We start from the raw sequence: 14,944 nt of genomic DNA on the forward strand, positions 1-14,944 counted from the left end.
GCGATGAATTTATCTTCGTATGTTAGTACCTGAGCTATTTTATTAAATTTGTTGTTTATTTCTTGAGGGTCTTCCTCTGTAGCCAATCCAAAGATGTTCCCAAGAACAGCACCACCCAGGTCGAACAAACCGCGCTTTTGGCGAGTAAGTGTAATGTTGTTTGTGGCGCTCAATACCTCCGTTCCATGAGATGGGAGATCTTGGATCATGTTGAGTATAGTGGACTTCGCCTGTTCTATCTTCCATTTTACTAACTTCACTATTTCAGCCACTTCCTGTGTGTTATGTGCTTATGAAACATAGCCTCCTATGATGAAGTCGAGGGTCCTCATTGGTCTGGCGATGTTTTCTAGATAAGAAGGTAATTCATATAAGTAATCCAAACTGATTTAAGTACTCATGACATCTTTTACGATTGACGTTGTGGCCGTTGGAGCTATGAGGCATCCTTGCCGTACTATGTGTTGCGGGTCTAGGTGAGCATATCCTCTTGCTATGTAAAGGAGAATCCATAGCATAAGGTCCTTCATCGTAACCTACCGACAAAAAAAAATTATTAATATTCTAATATGGTCATGATGTGGTCGATGATAGTGATGATGTGCGTTACGGTTGACTAACGTAGAACAATAACTTGCTTGTTATTTCATTTATAGAAGGAGTTTAAATCGATAATTAAATCATGTAAATGATGTACTGTAGATTTTATTGGAACAGTTGCACCTATGTTTGATTGTTTGGTATATGATCTTAATTTATTTTAGTAATTATTGTTTTCTTTATTGGTTTCATGAGTTATGTTCGGTTGTACGGTGGTGTCCGAGGCTGTATAATTATTGGATAGTTCCTTTGAAACTCGTTTTAAATGGTCAATATGAACTTGTTTCTCTTCGCCACTTGACAGTGACCTAATTAAAACTTTGTTTGCTTTTATGTTAATTATTCTGTATGGGCCCTCAAATTTCGAGGATAATTTATTCTCTCTCGTATGAATGATACCATGGACAATGTCTCCTAAGCTGATAGGTGAATCTCTTGCCTTTTTATTAAATCTCTCCGTCATTTCTTCCTTGGACATCGTTAATTGTTTTTTGACTCCTTTGTGTATGGTGAAATGCTGAAGCATGGGGGAGAGATAGTAGTAGAATGGGTGTGGAAGATGTGTAGGTTGGCCTGGGAGGAAGGTAGAGTCCCGGAGGATTGGAAGTCAGGTATAATTATTCCCTTGTACAAAGGAAAAGGGGAAAAAGAAGTGTGTGGTAATCATAGGGGCATTTGTCTTCTTAGTATAATAGGAAAAGTGTATGGTAGGATACTTATTGACAGAGTTAGAGAAAGATCAGAAGAATTAGTTGGAGAAGAACACGGAGGCTTTAGGAAGGGAAGAGGTTGTGTAGATCAGATATTCATTCTTAGATCTTTAGTGGAAAAGTTTCTAGAGACGGGAAAGAAGTTGTATGCAGCTTTCATGGATTTGGAGAAAGCATATGACAGAGTGGATAGAAAAGGATTGTGGAAAGTATTAAGAATATATGGAGTAGATGGGAAGTTGTTGAATGCTGTGGAGAGTATGTATGATGGTGCTAAGGCTGCAGTGCGTGTGGATGGTGAACTAAGTGAATTTTTCTCTTTGAAGGTTGGGTTGAAATAGGGATGTGTCATGTCTCCATGGCTGTTCAATCTGTACATGGATGGGGTAATAAAAGAGGTACAAGGTAGGGTAGTGGATGTTGGAGTGGCCCTGGTGAGAGAGGATAGTGTTTGGAAACTCCCTGTACTGTTGTTTGCAGATGATACTGTGTTGAGTGAAGACGAAGGGGAGCTGCAAGGCTTAGTGGATGAGTTTGGAAGAGTGTAAGAAACGGAATCTAAAGGTGAATGTAGGGAAGAGTAAAGTGAAGGTCTTTGAGAGAGGTGAAGTCAGTGAATGCACAGCGAGGTTGGATGGTGAGGAATTGGAAAATGTGAGTACGTTTAAGTATTTGGGTAGTGTGATGAGTAAAGATGGAGGTTTGGAGGGTGAAGTGCTTGAAAGGGTACAGCAGGGAAGAATGGTTGCTGGTTCTTTGAAAGCAGTGATAAGAAACAGGGAAGTGAGCATGGAAGTGAAAAAGTTACTACATGACAGTATTGTGATACCAACTCTAACGTATGGAAGTGAAGCTTGGACGTTGTTGGAAGGATACAAGTCAAGAGTGAGAGCAGTGGAAATGAGTTATTTAAGAGGAGCCTGTGGAGTCACATGGAGAGACAGGCTGACGAATGAGGATATAAAGGAGCGTTGTGGTGTGAATGTGGATTTGATAGGAAGCGTTATGAGGAACACACTGAGGTGGTTTGGCCATGTGGAGAGGATGGAGGGTGAAAGACTGACGAAGAGAGTGTATGTGAGTGAGGTGGAGGGGATAAGAGGAAGGGGGAGGAGGAGGATGAGATGGAGGGATGGGGTGGAGAGATATATGAGAGAGGGGTGTGTGAGTAGGGAGCAGGGCAGTGAAATGGCAGGGGACAGAGCGACGTGGAGCCGATTTGTTTGTGGCCACCCCAAACTGAATTGAGGCGTCTGGGAATAGATAGATAGATCGTGTATGTCCTGGAATTCACGTAAAAGGAGTTTAGAGTAATCATCGTAGTTGTATATGGGTAGATTTTGACCTAGAATCTCATATGGTTGTTTTTTATCTGTCCCATATATAATGAAGTGTTGTGTGTCTCCTATAAATTTATTTATAGATCCATTAATTGAGGCTTCTACTTTGGGAATCCAATCATCCCAGCTTGCATAATTCTCATTGAGAATGTGTCGTAGTACATCCCCCTTTTTTGTTTTGTCTCTCTACTAACCCATTGGATGCTGGCTGGTAGGCTAAAACGTTAACCTTTTTGATAATGTATTTTTTATATATTTCTTGTAAGATATCAGAATTAAATTCTCCTCCATTATCACTTATTGGTTCCTTTGGGGTAGTAAAGCAACATATCACATTATCCATTATTGCCTTTGCTACTGTCGCTGCTGTTTTATCTTTAATTGGGGCTAAAATTACATAACGGGAAAAATGATTCGTTGCTTCGAATAGGTATTGGTTATTATTGTATGATAATGGCATCTTGAGTAAATCAACAGCGACAACGTCCCATGGTTGATGTGGTACTGGGTAATTACCCATCGGTGCAGGTGTGATTGGATATCCTTTGTGTTTCGTACATGATTCGCATCTGTCTATTTGATTGTTTATATCTTTTCGTAATGAAGGTCAGTAATATAACAACTGGGCTTGTTTGAATGTCCTATCCTTCCCAGGATGTCCTGCATGTGGGCTATTGTGTATCGTTCGTAATACTTGGGGTATCATGTCATTGTGTACTACCATTTGTTTTTTTTGTTTTTTTGTTTTTTTATGTGTCCGACTCTGGGCATAGGCTTCACAGCCTGCTATCAAGGCCCAACAGTCCTCCTACATACCATACACTTCTACATGTCACCACTTCGGCGCTAACACCCACCATCCATATTGAATACATGCTAGGGCTGTCTCATACAGGACTGGTGTATTGGTATTAGCGGGGGTATTTTTACGACATGTCGGCGATTATTATTTCTTCGGCGTTTTGGTTGTTCTGGGTTGATACTGTATAAGGCATTATTGATTATTGTGAATTATTTTAGTGGTACATGTAGTTTGGGTATTTGTATGTCATCGCCACTTTCTATCTTGTATACCGGTATAACTTTAGACCATGTTGGATCAAGTCTTTGTGCTTTTGCGATTTCATCGTGGTTTGGGAGGTCTCCTTTGAGATCTAATGTCGCGACCTGAATTGTTTCCGGGTTCCTAGATAATGCGTCGGCTACTAGATTAATTTCGCCTTGTATATAATGAATATGTACATTGTAGTTTTCGACTGTACATTTCTATCTTGCTCTCCTCCCAGAGAGGAGTTTTTCTTTAAACATACCCACTAACGGTTTATGGTCAGTGAATAAGTGTATTTCGTAACCATATACCAAATCTCGAAACATTTGTAATGCAAAAACCACTGCAAGTCCCTCTAAGTCTGTAGTGCAATAATTTTTCTCTGCACCTTTTATTTGTCTGCTGGCAAATGCAATTGGTTGATTTTGTCCTCTTTTATCTTCTTGCATCAATACAGCCCCTAATCCTTTAACTGATGAATCTGTACAGATAATAAATGGTTTTGTGAAATCCGGATATGCCAAACAAGGTGCATTTGTTAGTTTATTTTTTAATTTGTTAAATACTTGTTTTTGTTCTTCTCCCCATTGGAATATAGCATCTTTTTTGAGTAGATGGAATAGAGGAAAGGCTATATGAGAGAATTATTGTACGAATGACCTACCGTATAGTACCCAGCTAGACCTAAAAATTGTCTAACTTCGTCATTCGTAGTGGGTTCAGGAAAGTCTCTCACTGCCCGTATTTTGTCATCAGTGGCGTGAATACCATGAACACTTATCTGTGGCCTAAGAATTTTATTTCCTTAAAGCAAAATTTGCATTTAGAAAACTTAATTTTTAAACCAGCATCACCAAGCTTTTGTAAGAGTAGGTCTAATTTCTGGAGATGTTCTGTGATATCTTTTGTTGCGCTGATAATATCATCAAGATAAACAAATATTCCTTGTTTTAAAATTCCGGACAATACATAATTCATAAGACTGGAATGTGCCTGGGGCTGCCCTCATTTCCATGGGCATCCTTCTATACTGATGGTGTCCTCTATTTGTGGAAAAGGCAGTGTATTTACGTGACTCCTGATCTACAGGAATTTGATAATAACCACTTAGCAAATCGATCGTGGAAAATACATTATTTTCTGGTCCAATATTCTGTAGGATGTCGCTTAGCAATGGCATGGGAAATAGGTCTGGGATTGTGTAATTGTTTAGTTTATGGTAATCTACTACCGCACGCATTTCTCCATTTCGTTTGGGCACGAAGAATAATGGGGCATTCCACGGGGAGACTGATGGCTCAATAATTCCAAGTTTTAACATTTCATCGACATACTGATTTGCGAGTGTACGCTGAGATTGTGGGATTCGGTAGGCAGGTACAAAAATTGGTGGTGTATCTGGGTGCACATTAATCTTGTGATTAATCAGGTTAGTACACCCGAATTGTGCTGCGGGTAATGCTACGGTGTCCCTGTGTTTTTCTAACAGAGTTAACAGAATATTTTCTTCATCAAATTCACCTGAGTGAATTAAATTCTCTTGTATGTTTTTCGTTTGCTTGTTTTGCTTTTCTTTCTCAGTTTATTCTCGGTCCTTTTTTCTTGTGATTTACTCGTTGCGGGATGAATACTGCCGCTACCTGTAGGTGCGTGTAGAAGATTATAGAGACGACTCATAGATTTGTTACTTGTAGTTGATCGTAGATGGTTGTAGTTCGTTGGTTCGTCGTAGAAATTGGAAGACGATTTGTATCAATACTTTGTTAAACTACTGGTAAGGCGACGTGTGACCTCTTCACCTCTACATCAGCGTGCTGATCGGGGAGACGGAGAGGGGGTTGGAGAGAATACTGTCAGGAGCTGGTTGTGCGTTGTTGGTTGTAAGAGGTATTGTTTGATTTCTATCTTGATAATGTAGACTCAACTGTACACTCGTAGGTATGTAGACTCGTATTTTGTAGGAATTCACTGTGGAACTGAAGACGAGGTTCGTACTTCTGCTACCACCATATCTTTGATCTCTCCACTACTTCACACGAGTGAAGTATAAAGTAGAGTCCCGCTAGCTACCTCCCTGTCTCGCTCTATCTCTCTCTGCCAACCTTTTGCTATGATCACCAGCCCCCTTCTGAACTCAGATTCCTACATTCTCGTTTAGCAGGGGTCGTGTCACGTGGGCTATACTGTTGTTGAAGCTTCTAGAACACTGTATGTCTGTGTGTATGTACTGCTTCGGGTGCACGTCCAGCATTCCTTCACTTAAGAGTTGCAAGCCCGTTTCCCTTTGCATGATTTTCGCTGACACACTTCCTCTCTTATCCCCTGGCTTGGTGCTTCTATCTGTCTATCTGTCTATCTATCTATCTATGTATGAGTTGTATTATTATTTTATGGAGTCCTGACACCATGGTGTGCACCGTCTTAGATGGTACCTTGTATATCTGCAAGGCCTTCCCCAATTCACCATCCGGAGACACTCCAGGATGCAGTGGGATCCTTGCCCTTGGCATATATATATATATATATATATATATATATATATATATATATATATATATATATATATATATATATATATATATGGTGAGATGTAATTTTTGTACCACCATATTCAGTATATATATGTATACACACACACACACACACACACACACACACACACACACACACACATATATATCTATATATATATATATATATATATATATATATATATATATATATATATATATATATATATATATATAAAATGAACCGATAAGTAAAGGTTCTGCCATGTCAACCTCCTTCGCCCATTGAAGCCTAATTTTAGTCTCGTTACTCTGTGGGCATCGCAGATCCTCGGTATAATTACTGATGGACTACAAATGAAAGTTCAGACAATCACTATAGATCCCTGCCAACCCACTCGGTAAGGCCTGGGATCCGACCCAGATGTTAACAGCCACTGACTTAAACCTTCCTGTATCTGCCAACCGTGTGCTTAAAATGTTCAGTCGAAGATGAATTTTAAAGTAGAGTCAAGCCACAACTATACTGCTTTTAACTTTAGTGGGATTTTTAGTTGTGAAAGGGGTAATGAGTCCTCGTCTAACCCCTCCAGTTCGTCAAATCTATCATGGCCTAATCACTTAAGTGGAAAATTAATTTAGCAAACTTTGGTTACTCCCAGATCAACGTTTCGCGTTAGTGGGAGTGGATATACCTTTGGGAGGTAGGCCCATAAACAGGAATTCGGGTTATTCTTATAAACTCCGTGCAGTGACTGGACACTTTACTGGAAGAATGCTGTGTTACAGTCTCGGAGTCTAGTGAATCACCGTCTCCCTTAATTTCATTTGGAGAGATGCAAGTAACCCTCTGTTCAACCACCATCACGTTACACTGATTTATGGAATTCCCTGCTGTGCGCATATAAAACAGTCTTCTCAACGTTCCCTTCCCGAATCTCTAAATTTGGCTAGAGGAAATGGTCGGCGCCAATTTATCACATTCAGGCAGCATCTGAATCATGACAACCAAGCAAAAAACCTCCGCGTACTTACAGTTGGTGGCAGTGAGTTCATTAACATGCCAACTCTACAGCCTGTCTGATTGTAATACAGAAACTGTTTATCATCTACTATCAAGACTGTCTGATATTTGACATTAAACACGGAAGCTGTCTACCATCTACTATGAAGCCTGTCTGCCATCAAATACAGTACATATTTACCATTTGCTATGAAGCCTGTTTACCATTAGATACAGTAGCTGTCTGTCTGTCACAGAGCCTGTCTGTCACAAAGCCTGTCTGCCGTCAGCCTATCTGTCACCAGACCTATATCTCATTACATCCACGATTTTGCTGTCAATCTCCCAGTGATCTCGTGACCTGCAACTCGCCCTTTTTCACCTCGTGCCTCAAGACAGCTGTCAATAAGATTGCACCATTATGTCACTCAGCCAGTAAACTCACTTCCTCACTGCCTCACCCAACATCTTGCATCAATATTTAGCGTCATATGCTGTATAAATAAGTGTTGAGTTAAAACCAATCAGTAAATCGTTTATTCCATTATCTCCGGACCAATAATCATTATATATACATTTTTTTAAATCATCGATTTAACCATTGTACGCAGAACAACTTCCCCAGATCATGTCTCATACTACCAATTTTCTTTCAGTATTGTCATCCATATGTACATTTCATTTGAAAATATTTGAAAGACCCTCCTCTGTTAATTGGTATTGTACATAACAGTTCATTTTTGTAAAAAAAAAATAATGTCTTCACTTGTTATCACATGCTTTAATATTTTCGTTGTACTTATTTTTCTTCCTTACCAACTTATTTTTTCCTGACATTTGCTTACTTTAAGAAGTTTAATTTACCTCAGGAAAATACATATTCGTCCAAAGACAAAATAAAGTCGAGTCACAACCAGAACTGACAGTCTTACTCGTTCGAGAAAAAGATACTCTCATTCACGAGAAATCACTCACTCAGCTGAGTTACAGATACCTGTCTCTGTTGCTTCAACTAATTCTTCCAGTATCGAAATTTTCATACCCAACCCCGACTGCGTCCCTCTTTCTCAGTTACCTTCTTACAGAAACTCGCCTCCCTTATCTTCTTCTATCACTTCCAAAACTTGTGCTACTGTTATTCCAAGAATAACTTTTTTTTGTTTTTAACTATGGAAACTCATCCTACAACACCTCCTCCTGCACCTCAAATGATCATCTTGGAGGATACAGCGCATCCCCCTGGGGAAGAGGGGATAGAATACTTCCCCAGTATTCCCTGTTTGTCGTAAGAGGCGACTAAAAGGGACACTTTTATGTACATTCTTTTTGCTCTCTATCTTTCCCTTGTACTTTGTCTGTCCAAACCCTCTGCATTTTATTTTCATTTAGGTAACTTCCTCTCTCCACTGTCTGGTTCCTGCGAGTCACTGTCATTGGCTCCAGGGTAATATATTTTTCTGCCTAAGAAATCTTGAACTCTGGTGACGAAGCAATGGCCCTCAGTTCCGTGCAGCCCTTAAGTGGGCAGGGGGTGCTAAGAATCCCAGGGTGTAAAAATAAGTTTATACATCCAAAAAGAACCTTGAGAATAGGAAACTGGAATGTTCGAACTCTCAGTCAGGCTGGTAAAAATGGAAGAACTTATTTCAGTGTTCAAGGAATACAAAATGGATATTTGTGCTCATACAGAAACGAGGTTGCTTGGAGTTGATAAAATGAATTTGGAAGATGGTATTACTATGTTGTTTCTGGTAGGAGTGATGGAAATCATTACCAAGGAGTAGGCTTACTGCTGAGTAGAGATGCTTGCAAGGCACTATGTGAGTTTGAACCAATGAATGAGCACTTGCTTTATGCTCGTTTAAAATCTGACCATGGTAATATCAGTATGGTTGTAGGGTACGCTCCGACAAATGTGGCTGCTGATGAAATGAAGGACGACTTTTATGAGAAGCTGCAGGATGCAGTGAATTGAGTGGCAAGACATGATGTGTTAGTTTGCACTGATGATTTTAATGCAATTGTTGGCAGTAGTAGGGATGGCTTTGAAGATTGTATGGGTAAGGAGGGTGTTGGTATAAGAAACGAAAATGGGGTGCGATTTCGATGCTTTTGTTTGGCAAATGACCTTATAATTGGTTGAACTATCCTTGAGCATAGAAAAATACATAAAGCTACTTGGATTTCACCATGTGGTAAATATTGTAACCAGATTGACCACATTGCAATTAGCAGAAGGCATAGGAGTTATCTGCAAAATGTTTGCGTAAGGAGGAGGGCAGATATAGGAAATGATCATCAACTTGTTGTGTCAAAGATTAAAGTAAAACTTAAAAGAAACGTTAATGGTAATTGTACAGGAGGTAATAATTATGATTCTGATGAGCTGAGAAGCGATGAGAGCACGGGAGAAAAGTTTCGGTGGGAATGTAGGAACAGGTTTCTAGTCCTGCAGACTTTGATGGAATCTGAAGACAATGATATTAATCAAATGTGGAGAGAGGTAAAAGAGGTTTTGCGTGAGAGTGCTAAGGTTACTATTAAGAAAAAGGGAAAAGCGAGAAGGAAAAAGTGGATGTCAGATGAAACATGGAATGCAATTCAGAAAAGGAAAGAGGCGAAGTTAAGAAGTGAAGAACATGTTGATGGCCAGATAGTTGAAGTACTTAGAGCAAAGAACTGGAGTTTACATTCTGAAGTAAAAAGACTCGTTAGGCTTGATAAGAGGAGGCTATATGATGAAAAGGGAACAGAGACAAAAATTAAATTAAGTAAAAAAGCCAACGGCCATGCCACGTTGAGTACACCGCTTCCCGTCTGATCAGCGAAGTTAAGCAACGTTGGGTCTGGTTAGTACTTGGATGGGTGACCGCCTGGGAACACCAGATGCTGTTGGCATAACGTTCTCCCTACGTGTCAAGTGGGGTTGGTGGAGGATTAGTGCCTCTCCCTGTAAAACAATTAACTCTAAGCCCTTGGCCACCCCGTTTGGGATACATAGCGTCTGGCAATGAATGAATGAATGAAAAAAATGACTGTCAGAGCACAAGAGCAGCGTATCAGGCCATAAAGGAGTTAACTGCGACTGAAAAGAGAAGGAAGGAAATACCTGTACGAGATAGAAATAGTAATTTAATGACTAAAGATTTGGATATAAAAGGAAGGTGGAAAGAGCACTTTGAATCTGTTCTAAATAGACCAATCCCAGCTGAAGAGGACATTTTGCCAGCCGAGAGAGATTTGTAGATAGAAACAGGGGATATAACCTTGGAAGGGGTGGCAAAATCTATAAAGGAGTTAACGAATTTAAAGGCCCCAGGAGAGGATGGAATATTTCCTGAAATGCTTAAGGTGGAAAATGACGAGTTGATGAATACGCTTTAGAAACTTTTTAATGTGGCTTGGGATAATGGTGGAATTCCAGAAGAGTGGAAAAATGGAGTGATTATAAAAATGCCTAAAAAGGGAGATTTAAGTGTGTGTGGTAATTGGAGGGGGATAACTTTGACACCTGTAATTGCAAAAAAAGTCTTTTCCAAAATCTTGTTGAACAGAATAGGGCCAGTAATTGATAAAATTTTAAGAGAAAAACAAGCGGGATTTAGAAAGGGTCGAGGTTGTAATGATCAGATTTTTACTGTAAGGCATCTAATGCAACAAGCTAATGAGATGAAAATGCCACTTAGTATGTGTTTTGTGGATTTTGAAAAGGCGTTTGATAGTGTTTCAAATGGAGCTATGTAGAAAATTATGAGATTCTAGGGTATACCAGAAAAGTTTGTAAATATTATTAGAAGCCTGCATGAAGGTACTTTTTGTACGGTAATGGTGGGTGGTTCTTTGAGTGATCCATTTCAAGTTAGGTCCGGAGTGATTCAAGGAGGAATTCTTTCGCCATTGCTGTTTGTTTTGGTTATGGATTATGTTATGAGAAGGGTTGTAAGGAGAACAGGTGCAGGAATTAACCTGAAAGAAAATAAGAAGCTGATGGATTTGGACTATGCTGATGATATTGTACTTATTTGTGGAAGTATTTACGAGATGCAGAGGGTGCTTGATTGTCTGGTGGAGGAAGGAGATAAAGTGGGATTGGTAATAAATTGTGGAAAGACTGAAATTATTAATATGAACGTGGAGAACCAAATCGATTGTGTCATTGGGAATAATGTGGTGAAGAATGTAGAAAACTTTAATACCTGGGAACGACTGTATCATCCAATGGATCATTAAACAATGAAATTGAGGAGAGGATTAGACAGGCTTGGCGAGCTGTTGGAATGTTGAAATCTGTTTGGAATAATAATATGCTTTCGGCACATACTAAAGTGAAACTTTACAAGTCCATGGTTAGACCAATTTTAATTTATGGGCATGAGTCATGGTACAGTACAATTGCAACAGATCAGAAAGTATTAGGAATTGAGAATAAAATACTGAGAAGGATTCTTGGGGTAAAGTGGCAAGACAGAGTTACAAATGAAAGAGTAAGGAATATTACGAGAGTGGAACCAGTTAATGAATATGTGAGACTGTCTCACTGGAACTGGCTGGGACACATACAGAAAAGATGGCAGTTTAATACAGTGTATGCCAGAGTGGACTGCTAGAGGAAGAAGAGGTAGAAGTAGGCCGAGGGAATCCTGGTTGAGGACAATGAAAAGAGAAGCAGGAGAGGAGTGTTGGTGGGACCTGAAGGAGATGGTAAGAGACAAATATTGGTGGAGAGAGTTCATCGAGGCCCTATGCATCCCGTGAGGTGCCACAGGAAATGATTGATTGATTGATTGATGTTTATGATTTCATTAGTGATGTCCAGTCTGCAGTTACAAACAAAGGACTTGCAGCAGACAGTGTTAAGAATGCATACCTCAGAAGCAGGCGAGATGATGATTATTCGAGTGGGGTCTCTCATTAGATGTAGATTCCTAAAGAAGTGTACGTCTTTTAATGAATACTCTGCGAAGTTTGTAGACTTTTTACCTGCAGCGATAGCCAGCAGGTCAGTGAGTGGCCAGCATTCTTCTTCTGCTTCATCTGCTTCTGGGGGATGTGTTAAAAGGAGGCTTTTGGAGACATGAACGTGGTATCATATACGGTACTATGACATGGAGAATCCAAATCTGCCATCTGCTGACACTGAGGTGACGCCATCTAGCGACAACTTTAGTAAAAGTGGTTAACTTAAGCCTGTTGAGACATAAAAGTGGTCCCATCTACTGTAAGGTTATTTGACATGGAGAATCTAAACTTGTTGTCAGCTGACACCTGTGGTGGCGCCATCTAGCAGCAACTGTAGTAAAAGTTCTTCATATAAGCCCTCTTAGGGCACCTCCAGAATCTGTGTTGTGGAACTCTCTGTTAAGACCAGCTATTTATTACAGCAAGCTGTTTGGCACAAGTGCCTTGCTGCAAGTCCCAGAGCAATTCTTCTCTTGTTTTTTGTAACCACACAAAAGCAGGATGCTTGATTAGCATCTACAGACTACTGCAAAGGATAAGGCAAGTAAGTTCATCTCTCTCGAATAACATACTCAGAGACAGCCGCGATATCGACTGCAACAGAGACTGAGCTTTTTGAGGCTTTGCAAAACAGTCCATGCACTGAAAATGATGACATGGGAAAACAATTTTAACACTAAATACTGTAGCAACATTATTAATTTATCTCAGGTTTCTAAATCGTGTTAGCAAGGATAATTTAGATGCTGCATTAGAGAATCAGTTTTCTCCTAGGGATGACATAACCATGTTAGCTGTACATATAGAGGAGAATCTTGGCATCATACCTACTCAAACAATTTGTGCAGTTCATACAGTTCCTAGCCCAACACCACCCTCTGAGTCTTAAGGCCAAGGACAAGTTCCACGTCCACTCAACTAACAAATCGTCACACCACGTTCCCCAGCCATGTCACATGCAAGACCTGCGTCACAAAGTAGATTCTCTTAAGACCGAACCAGATCTAAAAGCAGGACAAAGACAGTTTATTGGTACTGTAAACGCCCAGATCATTGAGCAGCTCACTGCTACAAAAGACTTGGAGATGAACGAGGAACAGACGTGATAGTAGATCACCACGATCATTCGGTAACAAGTTTTCAGGAAAGTCCTTTGTCATAACAGTCATCATTCTACAAGCAAATGCTGTGTCCTTGCCATTTAGACAGTCAGGTGAAACCCCACACCAGATCCTACAGAGTTCTCCATAATGATGCAAAATTCTGAGCTCCTCATGTCAGAGTGTTTCTCTGACTCACCTAGGTGTAGTTATCTTAGGTAATTATGAGGGAGCTCCTACATTATTTTTTTGGACTCTGAGTCTGTGGTGAACCTGATAACTGAATCTTCCATAGACAGTATTAAAAGGAAGGTCAAATGGGTTTGGATCCTTGAGCTGCCTTACATTCACCTCTTTGGTGTTGATGGATCGGAATTTTACGTGAAAGGACAGGTATCCCTTGAAATACAACTCGATGAATTATCTAGAGTGACCCAAGGTCACATCACCCTGCCCGCACCCCAAAATTGGGGCCTCCCACTCCCACCCTTACTCCAGGTGGATTTTCACCAAAATCGAACAACTTCCTCAGTTCCACATACCCAACACCTGTGCAGTGTTTGATGATGATCCATTCATTGGTTCAGGAGTTAATTGATGCACAGACTAAAACAAAATGTGACTTTGACTTTGACCTTTCAAGGTCACCCAAGGTCAAAAGTAGCGATGCCAATCGAATCCCCATGTATGACTTCCTCTTAGTGATTAACCCGTACCATCCCAGGCATTTTTGCAATTTTATACCCACCTAATCCTGCACCAAAAACGGAAAACATTTTTATTGCATAAAACAATCCAAAAGGACATATAAATCAAGGAAAAGCAAAAAAAAAAAAAAAGTACTCCTTATAGGAGAAATAAGTGCAGGATGGCCATCCATCGTGTTTCTAGCCCAGTTTCCCAAGCCATGAGCTAAATTTTCCCACCCAGCTGGGTGGGATGAGAGAGAACGGGGGGGAGGGGAATGGGGGAATCCCATTCTCAATATCTTTCTTCACTGGGTCATATTCCTTCCCAGAAGAGTCGTCCAGATCTTCCTCTTCAATAAAATCACTAAATGAAGGGATAGAGGGTCCATGTAACAGTGTCAACCACCTCCTCCAGTCCAATGTGGCGGAAAAATGGAGAGACTTCAATAACATTCTAACACTGTGACGGACAGTAGCACACTGATGTTACCCAGCCATACAGAACCAAACTCAGTGCTACAAGTGCTTGTGCACAAAGTTGCCAATACATTAAGCTACTCCTTAGCAAAAAAAATAGCTAGATTGAAACAGTCAGAGACGCGCTACAGCGCTCGAATTATGCTGTCGGCACCATCACGTCACTGGGATTACTCAAGATGTTTTGTACTGTCGGCACCATGCCGACGGCGGGATTGCACGGGTTAAGAATAACCTTGTGTCTATCTCTCTCCGCTTGCCTCCTATGGCACTTTGAAAAATTTATTCCAAACGTGGGGCTCCCCACTCCCACCCTAGCCCCGGATGCATTTTCAACAAAATCCAACCACTTCCTCAGTTCCACACACTCAACAACTGGGCAAAGTTTGATGATGACCCATTCGTTGGTTCAAGAGTTAATCGATGCACACTCACAAAAAAATTGTGACCTTGACTTTGACCTCTCATAGTCACCTGAGGTCAAATATAATGGTGCCAATAGAATCCC

The 14,944-nt window shown here is 40.4% G+C and overlaps 1 non-coding gene across 1 annotated transcript; it reads left to right on the forward strand.

The window, feature by feature from the left end:
- Positions 1 to 9,990: 9,990 nt before the first annotated feature.
- LOC145395325 (5S ribosomal RNA) lies at positions 9,991 to 10,109 on the forward strand. The gene has a single exon (XR_013896573.1). It is a non-coding gene; the product is annotated as a 5S ribosomal RNA (ribosomal RNA).
- Positions 10,110 to 14,944: the final 4,835 nt, after the last annotated feature.

Source organism: Coenobita brevimanus, chromosome 30 (genome assembly GCF_032717465.1).
Source record: "Coenobita brevimanus isolate Jiangsu-jjx chromosome 30, ASM3271746v2, whole genome shotgun sequence".
Taxonomy (NCBI): domain Eukaryota; kingdom Metazoa; phylum Arthropoda; class Malacostraca; order Decapoda; family Coenobitidae; genus Coenobita; species Coenobita brevimanus.